Below are 12,188 nucleotides of genomic sequence, written 5' to 3'. Positions count from 1 at the left end.
ATATCTGCTTCCTCTCACCAGCTGATAGATCAGCAGCCTCTGGTTTTAAAGAAGTGATGTAAAGATTCTTGACTTTGGAAAAATGGTTCACTTCCAGATTCATTTAATATCTGGATAATGTTTTTTTCTGGGTTTTTCTCCTTGTATTAAGTCTATGTGATGTCATTGCCAGTGATAGGATCTTTTATGTTGTTTCCTACCATAATAACACATTACACTTTTATTATCTCAGTCTGCTATTCAATTAACTGGATAATCTAAATGGAAGCTGGCTGGAAAGTGGAAACAGGAAAAGTGAAAAAGAAAGAGTTTAGATTTTCTGTTCCAAAAACAAAATGGGACCTTTTGTTTAGTTTTTTACACTTCTGTGTAACACCTTCGTCTCACTTTCAGTATATGAAATGGGAAATAGAGAAAACGATGGCCTGCTCAACTTATAATGAAAATTTAATTAAAATCTTTTCAGACAAGAATGACACATGCGTCTGCTGGTAAAAGCTTTGGTAATGTGTAAATTTGCTGCTGTTATTTGAGTTCAGGAAGTTGACTGGAGGAACCTTCATTCTTGAAAGCGAGGTTTTTTTTCTTCAGTATTTTCACTGTTTTTTTGACATTTTATAGAGCAAACAATTCCTCAGGGAGCTGATTGACTCTGATGGTCAATGAAAATTACTGTTACTTGCAGCAAGACCAGATTTAATTTTAGTAAATGATGCACCGTATAATGTTACAAGTATCAGGGAGTACAGCTCATGCTCATCCACCAGATTAATATCTCGGAGGGATATTGTGTTTTTGTCTGACAGCATCACTCTCCTGATCATTCTGGTCTGACACTTGTTATTAGAAAAAAAAATCTCTGTAAATGTGTCACTGACAATCATGGAAGAATTAGTGTGAGAAAATCATACCTTAGCAAGACGAAGAGTCAGGCAAGACGCAAGCGACAGCGTGATTTATAGACTGTCTCACGTCGTCATCAATTACACTGAGATAATTTATGAGTTGTTAGAGTCTTGTCTTGGTAATTCTGCTGCCGCTGCAGTTGCTGTACTGGAAATACACTGTAGTGAATTGCATTATAAGATAAAGTCACATCCATTAGTAAATTAAGCTAAAGATCTGATTACACAATGCATCCAGTATAGAGTAATTAGACCGGTCCTTGTCCATTACACTGGATCTTCCCCTGCAGAGCCAAGCTGCTGATGTACAGTATCCAATGAGATTTCTCCCCCTCCACTGTGGGGGACTTCTCGGGCTAAATTAGCAGCAAATAGCTGCTGTCTCAGCCGCTTTGGTGGCGACAATGAAGCATGTGATCGTTCAGTACACTTTGCACGAAGGCCAACCGCTGTATTTACGCTGCAGATAGTACTTCTCCCCTCTCAAGTCTTTCACGCATGCAGGCGCATTTATTCAGGGTTCTCTTATCAGGTGCCACAAAAGCAGGCAGGTTTTTGAGGCGGCGTTGTGCCGTGTAATTGTTTGTGCACCGCTGGCGTACACTTCACAGCCCTATCTCTGCACACGCTCCTGTTGAGGAGGGTTACTTGTGAAATCGAGCGAAAAGACGGACAACTTTTTTTTCTTAATGTGACGATATTCGCGTGTCTGACACAACCAAAAAACAGTGGCCAATTTGTCACAGAGACCAGCGAGGCGTGTTGAGGCGAATTGCAAAATCAATCTGTGATCAGTAAGACGCCGCAGCAGCAAATACCTCCTCCCCCTCAGTGTCTGTGTGTTTTGCAAAGCCCGTAACAAAAATAAAAAATTACCGCAATTCAAACTGACATTTCCTCATGTTTACTCTCCTCTCACCTTAACGCTCAGTCACGTACGATGAGAGACAGAAGACTGAGGGCTGTGTAATGTTTTAATTCTGCACATATTTCCATAAAGATCTTTTGTGTGTGTAATTTCCATGATCTCAATCTGTCAATCAGGCCTCCTCAGCTTCATGTGCGGCTCTCTGTGGTGGGAGGACCCACTCTCCCTAAAAACATCATTAGTCGGCCCCGCAGTGCAGAAGCTATTTCTGACAGCAGCTCATCAAAGGGGGCTCCAGATAAGGGAGAAGGGGGTGGGGGGTAAAGGAAACACATGCTCAACCTCTGACCATGGCGCACTGTTGATATATAATTCCAGCTGGTGTGAGACGGGGAACCACAGTGGCAAAATGGCAGGGTACGGTGATAACAAAAAGAACAGATTGGTGCACAAAAGTCTCATGTGATTATGGGCTGCAGCAGCTGCCCACAGGAGGCGGCCATGCACTCACACGTTTCCCTCTGGTGGCCACATCTGCACGAGTGTGACAACCGGACGGCCTCGTCGTCACGTGCGGAGGGATTTATCTTTTCAGCTGAAGGAGTTCTGGATTCAGTGATACTCCAGCCTTAAGTGTGAAATTAAAATTAACACGGTGTTAATGCATTAATCAATTGAGCTAAATGACTAAATTTGAGCTTTCCCTGAGTTTTGTACTGCATAAATGAAAAATGAGCTTGGTTTTCCTTGAATTGAGATGTCTTGGTTTGCCATTATCACAGCACTGGAGGCATCTTTGTTCCGGTGGTAATTTGCTGCAAGTCTTTATCACACTCCTGCTTTCCCCCCACATACACTGTGCCATTTTAGAAATCTTCCGCAATGTTAAAGCCGAGACTCACCATTCATGTGCTCATGCTATACCATCTGAGAGTTGGCCGTATCTTGACTGCTCATAGTATAGTACATGAAATAAACATGTGTAACCTCTGAACCTCAAACTGTATAGCTGTTCCAGAGTGGCTCTTTGTGCCATTCTATGTGCAGAAACATAGAATGGACATAGGTGGCTTGGTATATGATGTTAAATGGTTTATCCATTTTGCAGCAAGAACTGGAGGTAAGCAATAGCTAAATTACACTGCCGATAGTTTTACAGCCAGAACTTTTCCTTTTTTTATTTCCTTGCGCTTATAAATTCATACCAATTACGCCATTCTTTGTTGGATCATTGCCTATGATAAGATCTTCAAGTTAAAGGTGTATAGAAATGGCCGTTTGTCCAGGTTGGCGCACCGAGTTGTCACGAGCTGCAACACGAGTTTACCCGAGTAAGGAAAACGAATTTGATTGGTCGTTATCGAGCGGGCGGGATATTCAAAGCTTGGGGCGAGACCGAGCTCGGTGTGTGTGTGTGTGTGTCTCAGACGTTTGAATGACGGATGACGGATCCAATATCAGTGGCTGGTGAATCGTGTACAGGCTGACGTATAATCTGTGCGCCTGCATTATCCAATGCGGGAAAAAAAATACACACTTTCATCCTGGATTTACTCAAAAATAGAATTTTGCACAAAGTTTGGTCTACATCGTCTGATAGATAGTTATTACACTCATTTTATGACCCAGAGTGGGCTTAAATTCAATTTTCTTTTCTGTACACCTTTAAATGTTATCCATCCACAGTCTTGTGTTTGGCCTAGTCTACAGCACAGCAGATCCTACCTACTGACCAATTAGTGTTTCAGTCAACTGGCTCTCACAATAGACAATAATTAGCTTCGGTGCTTGCTGTATACTGAGTTCTTTTGTGTAAAAGTGAGGTGGATTATATAGGAGTTTGTGATATCTAAGAATATAAGCAAGGTGCCTTCTTTGTGCCAAATTTGTACGTCACAGGAGAGAAACTGTGTTCAAAGCTTAAAGCAATACTTAAGAACTTTTAGTTTTGGTTGAGTTTGGCGGCGCCAGTGGACCAAAGCGGTAGTGCTTAGCCTGAAGGAAGACCCCATTTCCCATGAGCAACGGCGCGTAGCATCGTAAACATCCTCATCTCCCCGACTTGTTGATCTGCCGATTTTGTGATTTTACGATCACTATCTCCTTGTTCATGGGGTCAACGGGGTGAAATGGTGTCTGAAAACCTCTGACCTGTTGACTTCAGGCCGGCCTCAGCCCATTACAATGTTTTCAAGGTGTAGTGTGGGAAATATGATCCACTGTAAACACGATGTATTTTATTTTTAAAATTAATTTTGAGTTTTGTTTTGTATTTTGTACACGAATTCAACAGACACTGGAATGGAACGGCTGCAATACAGAGATATAGAGTTGCTGATTTAAGAAAATGGTTTAAGAGAGTTATATTGTGCACCTGCACCACAATGTATGGTGTTAAAGGGCATTGCCTGAAAATATCACCCCCAAGGTGAAGGGTAGATTTGGAGCAATTTGTTGCCTCTGAGGCTGGAAATGAATCTACAGCTCACATGAGAATCAGATCACGACAGATTCATTCAGAAAACAAGGTCATTTCAAAGGGCTCACGACTCTGTATTCTCACGGACCATGTTGTCCTGAAAAAAAGGATGTAGGCACAGGATTACCAGGGAAACAAGATACAAAATATAGATAAAAGAAATGATAGAAGTCTTGAACTAGATGGGGCTCTTACTGTATAGAAACAGTAGTTCTTGCACAGACTGCTGCTCATTCAAAACACATGCCAAGACACATGTACATTTCCTATTGCAGCTGGCACCGAGACTAAAACAGATTTGCTGGCATGGATGGATGATTGTATATTTTTTGGCGCAATGGAAGGTAAACGGATGTTGGATACATCTGACATGCAGTACCAGAAGTCTGTTAAGGTTCTCAGTTATCCAACAGCTTGCCTTTCTTGACTTAAACATTGAAGAAGACCGGAGTACATGGGAAGGCCTACTCTTCAGTCCTCACACCCAGAATAGCAGATAGTCTGCTGAATCCAATGCAGTGACCCTGCAGTTTTAAGTTTAAAAGGAAACTCTTCAATGACATTAATGTTTGCATTTTGGATAGGGAGGACAGGTGTTTTAAAAGCAGAGAGAATCCATCCCTCAGCAGGGGAGGAGGCCTCAGACCTATCACCAACGTGCACTGCTGTCCTTTCATCCCTTCCCAAGAGAGTAATTAACCTGACCTCAGGTAACCTTAACGACCCTGACACATTTGCTTAAATGCATTAAATGCTCCTCCAGCACTGGTCAGTTTACTAAACAGAGAATCTCATCAGTTACTCAGTTAGACCCAGAATTATTATGCAAATGTACATTTTGCCATTTTCAGTGCAGAGAGAGAATCTCATCAACAGACTCTGAAAAACTATTTTTGAGTCTAATTAGAACATTTTCATTTGGGTTTATATTTAACATGGGCATGCTGATTTGATTAACACCACCTACATTTGCGTGTGACCTCCTGAGAATTACCTAAATTCCCATGGAAAGTGCTTCAGTGAGGCTTCACTAACAAATAAAAAGCCCAGGTTTGGAAAATAAAACTGAAGCTCTAAATATAGGTGGAAGTACTGTATATGGGATGTGTTGCATTCAGGGCTCATTTCAGGTCATGACACTCTAAGGGGCGTTCCAGCATTTTTTGACTACCTCATAAATATAACTTAGCATCTAAAATCAAAAGTGTTGTTTTTGTTTATAACTTTCACTTTTCATTTCACATTCAAATAACTGTAATCATTTATCAAACAAAAAAAAATAACTAGCTCCAGTTGCTCAAATGTGAGAATTCTTTGCCATACATCAAAAGTGAGCATCAGAGATACTCAGTTTAGAAATAAATGAATCAAAAAATAAACACCTAATAAATCACTAATGTAAAGTCTTTAACAAGATATATCCATCCAATAATCCCTTCAAAAACAACTGGTAATGCAAACATTTACAAATTCTGAATCTGAGGGGATCTGGACAGTCAGTCAGAAAAGGAAATAATGATTCACCCTGAGAAAATTCTGATGGCTATCTTTCAGTATTTTATCACATTTTATAAATGAGCAACTGATAAATGAAAATGTGTCAGACATAAACATGTGACAGCCAGAATATAGTGAATATTGAATATTGTGTCACTGAATATTGCAGTGACATAAAACACATCATTGCACATACTGCACAGAAATCTGTCCACATAGAGGGTCCATTACTTTAATATCTGGTGAGGTGAAGTTGCCCTGGATGTTTAATGTACTAAAAGGTGGACACAATTTGACAATTTGACATGGGGCATAACTATACCGTGTATAACATACGACCTCAGGTAACAACATCAGAGGAGCCACTGCACCTTGCTCAATGCACACCAGTGAAATATAAATAATTCGAAGACTAAATTGAATTTAAATTATTGCCCTAACATAAATAACATATTGAAGCAACCATACATGAAACATTCTGCATGAGAATCCATCAGCCTGCTCCTTCACCATTCACCATGAACTGCACAAGCCTACAGCACAGACCACCTGGTGTTCCATTACTGCTTTATAAAATATTGGTTTGGAGGTCAAACACTTGTAGCACATTGCTCATTAAACCAGCAAGCTGTCTTTGAATGTGATGTTTCCTCTCTGCAGTCACTGATGGTTGTTTCCCTATTTTATTTTTTAAATGACTTCCCTTGTGTGTATCATGGTTTTAAAATATGTTTCCCTTCATTGTGGTTATCTGTGCCGCCGCTTTTCCACTACACAGACACGGTGCGGCGCGGCTCGGTTTAGGTGCTTTTCCATTAGGCTACAGCTTACTTACATGAAAGAAGTTTCAGCACAGATCAGTGGGCGCTGTTGTTGGTGTGTTTTTAAATTTAGCAGGTTTGATTCTCGTGTTGGTGACGACCCTCTGGCCAATCAGTGGAAGCCAGTCGTTTGACGTCATGTAGCTATAGTATCGCTTCGGCTCGCTTGGAACCAGGGCTGAGGCTTTACCAAAAAAGTAGGCTACCAGGTACCAGTAGTGGAAAAGCAAAAAAAAAACGAAAAGCGCCATAATCAATTGACCTTTCCTTTAGTGTGTGCGGGCATAACAGGAAGTGGGTGGAGTGATAACGGAAAGTGACTGTAGCTGTGATGAAAAAGTGGGCGGGGCTTTATAACGGGGAAGTGGGTGGAGCTATGATGGGGGAAAGTGGGCCGGGGCTATAACGGAAAGTGGGCGTGGTTAGCGGAAAATGGGCGACGTCGTAACTGGAATGGGTGGTGTTGTGGCTGGAAGTGGGCGGGCCTATAACGGGAAGTGGGTGTGACTAAGGTGGAAAGTGGGCGGGGTTGTCTGAAAAGTGGGCATGGCTATACCTGCGAGTGGGCGGGGCAATTGCAAACCACTACTGACCTACAAATGTATTTCACTTTTCCAATCTGTCTTTACGAATCATCATATCCTGGCAGGTTTTTACCCATCTATGTTTTCTTTTATTCTGAAATGTCACCAAATTCAGCTAAAAGTACAGGTTTATTTACATTTAATATTTAAATTGATACTGGGATAGTGAATGTCACTTAGGCCGACTAAAAGTAACAAAATAAACCAACAGACAATGCATTTCCTATGTAAAACACAGTGTGACATGTCTCTTGTTGATCCTGAAGCTTCACTGCTGGCATCTTTAATTTTGGCCGACCAAGCTGCTTCATTCTGTTGAACACAAAAACCCACGCTTTGCTTCTTGTGGCTATTTTTTTTTTTTTTTTTAACTTTCATCACACAGAACTGCTTCATTTTAAAGGCAGCTTAGCAAAGAGAAATTGAGATAGACGGAGGGAAGTTTATTCCCTTCGCTTATTAACATCGATAAGACTCTCTCTTTTGGGGAATACAGAACCCTGACTTGTGGGAGCCTGATTTGATTAGTAAAGTGCACTGGAAATTAGAACATCTGATGCTCAGCCCTGTATGATGTTCAACATGATCTTTAGAGATCTTTAGAAAATAAAACTAAAGTCTATTCTGGCTGCAGGGAGGCTTAGCACCGATTTAGTGACTTTACCGAAGGTGTCTGAGGTTGAGATGACAAAAGGGATTAAATGTGAACATGCTCAGCTCAGCAACATAATTAACATATGAACTTTTGGACTCTTTATTTCATTTAAGCTGAGAGAAAGTTTGACAACCTGGCTGCAAGTAGTTCTTTCAAAAATAAGAAAAGAAAAGGAAGAAAATAATCTTTGTGTAAGGGAAATCCAGATGAAGTACAAATAATAAGCCAATGAAAGTAACTCTTTTAATTGGAAGATGTGAACTTGTGTTGACAGTATAATTTTTACAAAGTCATAGAAAAGCAAATGTGTTGATCACCTGAAAAAAGTCAATTTAACAGTGAAATAGGGATGTCAATTAAAGTAGAATTAAGTAGGCTATATATTTATCTAATATGGATATGCTCCTCTTTGAATAGATCTTATACTTACTGTACAATGATTAAATTCATATTTGCGCACAGTTCCATTTTGACAGCTTATACACAACTGCATATTCTGAACCTGAGTTCCATCAGGCCATTAAACCTCGTCCCAGCAGTGTGTGGAGAGTCAAGCTGCTCTTTGACAAACCTACAGTACACAGCAGAGGAATGAAGCCTCCAGGCCTTCATGCAGCACCCTGCTGCTACATGATCTCCTTGTCATGGTCTCATGAAGAGACGTTTGTTTCATTGATCAGACTGCAATTAGCCATTGTCAATGCCATTAGTCAAGGGTTTCACATATTCTTTATCAAAGTGTGTTGTAATATTCATTTACAGCCCGATCTGACCATTCATATAGCAAATACATTAAGTTTATCCTGTGTTTCTTTTTTGAGACCTGTATGTTTCGTCTATGGTCTCCTTTTTTATTTAGCTTTCCTGTTTTTTTTTAAAACCACTTGTGTCTTCTTCCTGCCCTGTTGTGTCTAGCTTTGTCTGTGCCTCTCACACCTTGTTGTGTGGTCTTGCCCCTGTCTGTCCCCTCCCGTGTTGGTAGTTCATCTTCCCAGTCTCATGTGTTCTCCCTTAGTGTTTCTACAACGATCCTTCTGAGGTTTTTTTTTTTTTTTTCATATTTTGTGTTTCTTGGGTTTGCTTTTTACGGTGGCCGACTAGGGTCAAACAGACCCAGTTCACTGCCCACTCGTCAGTGAACTTGTAATGTAACTGATTCAGCTCTACTTATTTTCATTAGGAGTTGCTGTAGACCAGAGCAGAGCTAAAGGGGCAGTAAAAAAGAAATGGTGCAGCTTAATCTCAATTCAACGCTTGTGGTGAAGAACTTGGAAACATGTTTTTCTTTGGTTTGTATTCTGCATATCTCATTTCAATTATTTTGTCAGTGAATACTATAAACAGCACTCTCCCTGTTACTTTCAATAAAGGTAACACATTTGTTCTGATTTTATGAACTTCATATGAACTTAAGGGGCAAATGAGATAAAATAAAGAAATAAAACAAATGAGATAAAATAAAGAAATAAAGCAAGAAAAAAAAGCAGTGAGCACTGAGTGTGAAGGTACTGCAGAGCCACACCAATGCGCTTCAGACTTTTCATTCACAGTGTCCATGGCAACAAGAGCCTTTGAGACTTGTGTCGGGACAGAGGAGTGTCAGGTGTTGCAGGGATTTTGTCCGTGACATCCTCACTGACATCGCTGATTCTCCATTCTGTGCTATGCTGTTGACTGACAGTCTTGATGAAAGGGGGGTGGTGGTTAAGATGTAGTCAATGCATGTTCACAGCTCTGACCCCGCCTACCCCATGTCGGTTCCTCTTATTCTACCGACTTAATGACACGTCTCTGCACAGACGGCTGCTGTTTTCTTGCAGACCATCAGATTATATATCTGTAGATGCACATATCTGAATGGCTCAGGGACACTAAGGAGTCTCTGATGTGCTGCAGAGTTTAATTCAGTTTAATTCTCCAGAAAGTTGCCCAGGTATTAGGCTTACTCTTGTCATTATTAACCTGAAATTTGCTCATTCAACAGAGAAATCTGATTAGACTGAGATCCAAGGGGTTTGATGTGGGTCAAAAACATCAGAGACCCTCGTTATCTATTCCACTACGTCTTCACTTTAGATGTCAAGTCACATACTGAAAGAGACAGAACATCTGGTTTGACAAGACACTGTCACACTGTCACAGTGGTAAAAGACATCTTGTGTCAGCACAAAGAGTCCAAAATTTTTGTTGTTGAGGAGCACGCATGCAACGAGCCATCGCTGCCGTTGTCCTGTCAAAAGCCTGTCATGTACTGTAGCTATAAAGCAGCAGGTCTCACAACTGACAGAACATCCACCGACTTCATTACAGAAATACTGTAGAAGGTACACACATCCAGGCAGAGTCATTTCCAGAAGCATGCTGGGATGCATTTCATTCTATGGACTGCAAATGATGTGAGAAGATGTGGTAATGTGGTGATAACAGAATATTTCCCTCTGCTCCCTCGGCAGGACAGACATCATCAGGTTTAATGTTAAGATGAGCAGCCAATGGGACGGACTGGAGATGACCACAGAAAGCAGCACAGGCACATACACAGGTACAGATCTGTAGCCTCACCAGCCTTCTGATTACTAGACAGCCATCCACACAGATATATTCATTGTCCCCATGATGAACCCTACTGATATAGGACATCCCCTACTTTTCCCTCTGGTGCATTTCTTTGAATCTTACTGTATTTTACCATATTCCAAGTTACAACATTTTACTGAACGTTTTTATTAGTCAGTGTCAGTGAACTTTGTCAACAACTATTGAATGGACTGAAAAGCTGTTTAGTTTTGATTAATATTCTAAAAACTCATTATCAGACTTTTTTATGATACCACAGACAAATAACTAGCAAAAACACATTTTTGTAATTTAGAACAAAAATGTACTTGCCCACTATTTACGTATATCTAATACTACTGTATATGAGCAGTGGTGGTGAAATTGATTTGGTGGGCTACTGGGCTAACAAATAAATTATGCCTGTTAAATAGTTAACACAACAGTAAAAGTAACATCCCATCTGATTACCACAAAATTTAAGCAACTACTACATACACACAAACTGTGCTTAACACAAAGAAAGGTCTGACCCAAAAAACTACTACACAGTCAGAAAATGGTCCAAATGGGATGCAATACAACTCCAACTGCTCCAACTGACAACCAGCTTTGCAACACTTTGCTTTAAAACATGGCCTGAATAAAACAATGAACAACTGCCATCACAGAGGCCAGCAGGATGGTTGCTGGCCTTTAAACAGTCTGGAAGCCGAGGCCTACCTTGTTTGAAAAGAAGCTCACATCGTCAGTCTGGTGATTTGCAGATGAACTCCCTCTGATAGACAGCACAGCCGGTGTGTTTAGAATGTAGAGACTCCACCTCGTTGGTGTTGGCAAAGACGATTTAGAGCAGTTAGTATCTTTGATGTGTGCTCCCGCTGTTTTCTGGCTTCTCCATCCCAAAACAACACAACTTTCTCTTCAGTTCCTGTCATTGGTCTGAAAACAGTGACTCTTGGGCTAAATGAAATCAGCCCAAATGACGAATACACCTGTCAATCATTTGCATCAACCTGCTGCTGATTGAGAGAGAGTTTCTACAGTGGTTGACACCGTCATGAGAACCATTCATACAGCATAAACTCGTACATACATGGACATGTCATAATAAATAAAACAGAACACTTTAAATTGCTCGAATTCCTAGCTCAGTTCTCTGCATTTAGCAGCTGAATAGCAGAAGGAATGAATGATTTGGAGTAGCGATTGGTCTTCCCAAGAGGCTGCTTGTATCGCCGTCCTGAAAATTCTTTACCAAGAGCATGTTCATGATTATTAATGCCTTTTGCCAGTGTTTAGATTAGCCTACCTATAATTTTGGAGCAGACATTTACAACTTTATTTAGACAGTTCCTGTCCTTCAGGCTGTTAAACCAGCAGATAAAGGAAAAAGTAAGGAGGAGAATGTAGGACAGATACACAGAACACAGAATGGGTTTTGAGATGCCAAAGGAGTTGATCCTCCGCAACAAATGGATTCTCTGTTGGGACCATCTGACTACTGACTTAAACTTAAACTGGGAGAGAGGTTTGAGACGTTTAAGTCCAGGAAGCTGTAGTCTCAGGGTGATTGGTCAGAACTGATCGGCCTGTGGGTTGAATGAAGTTAGCCCAAATGATCAGCAAGTGGTGAGGGTGGGACATGATACCTGTCCCGCACTCGGAAAATTAATAAGAGCAGATTTAATGTGCTCAGGCTGTATAACATTGGCCCATTTAGAGATTTGGTGCTGCTGCCACTCTAGGTTTAACTTAAACTTCTAACAATATATTGTGTTATTTAGCCAACATCTTTCTCATCTTTATTGAAGGGAGGGCTT

The sequence above is a fragment of the Trachurus trachurus genome (genome assembly GCF_905171665.1).
Source record: "Trachurus trachurus genome assembly, chromosome: 18".
Lineage (NCBI taxonomy): Eukaryota > Metazoa > Chordata > Actinopteri > Carangiformes > Carangidae > Trachurus > Trachurus trachurus.
Note: the sequence above shows the minus strand (reverse complement) of the source record.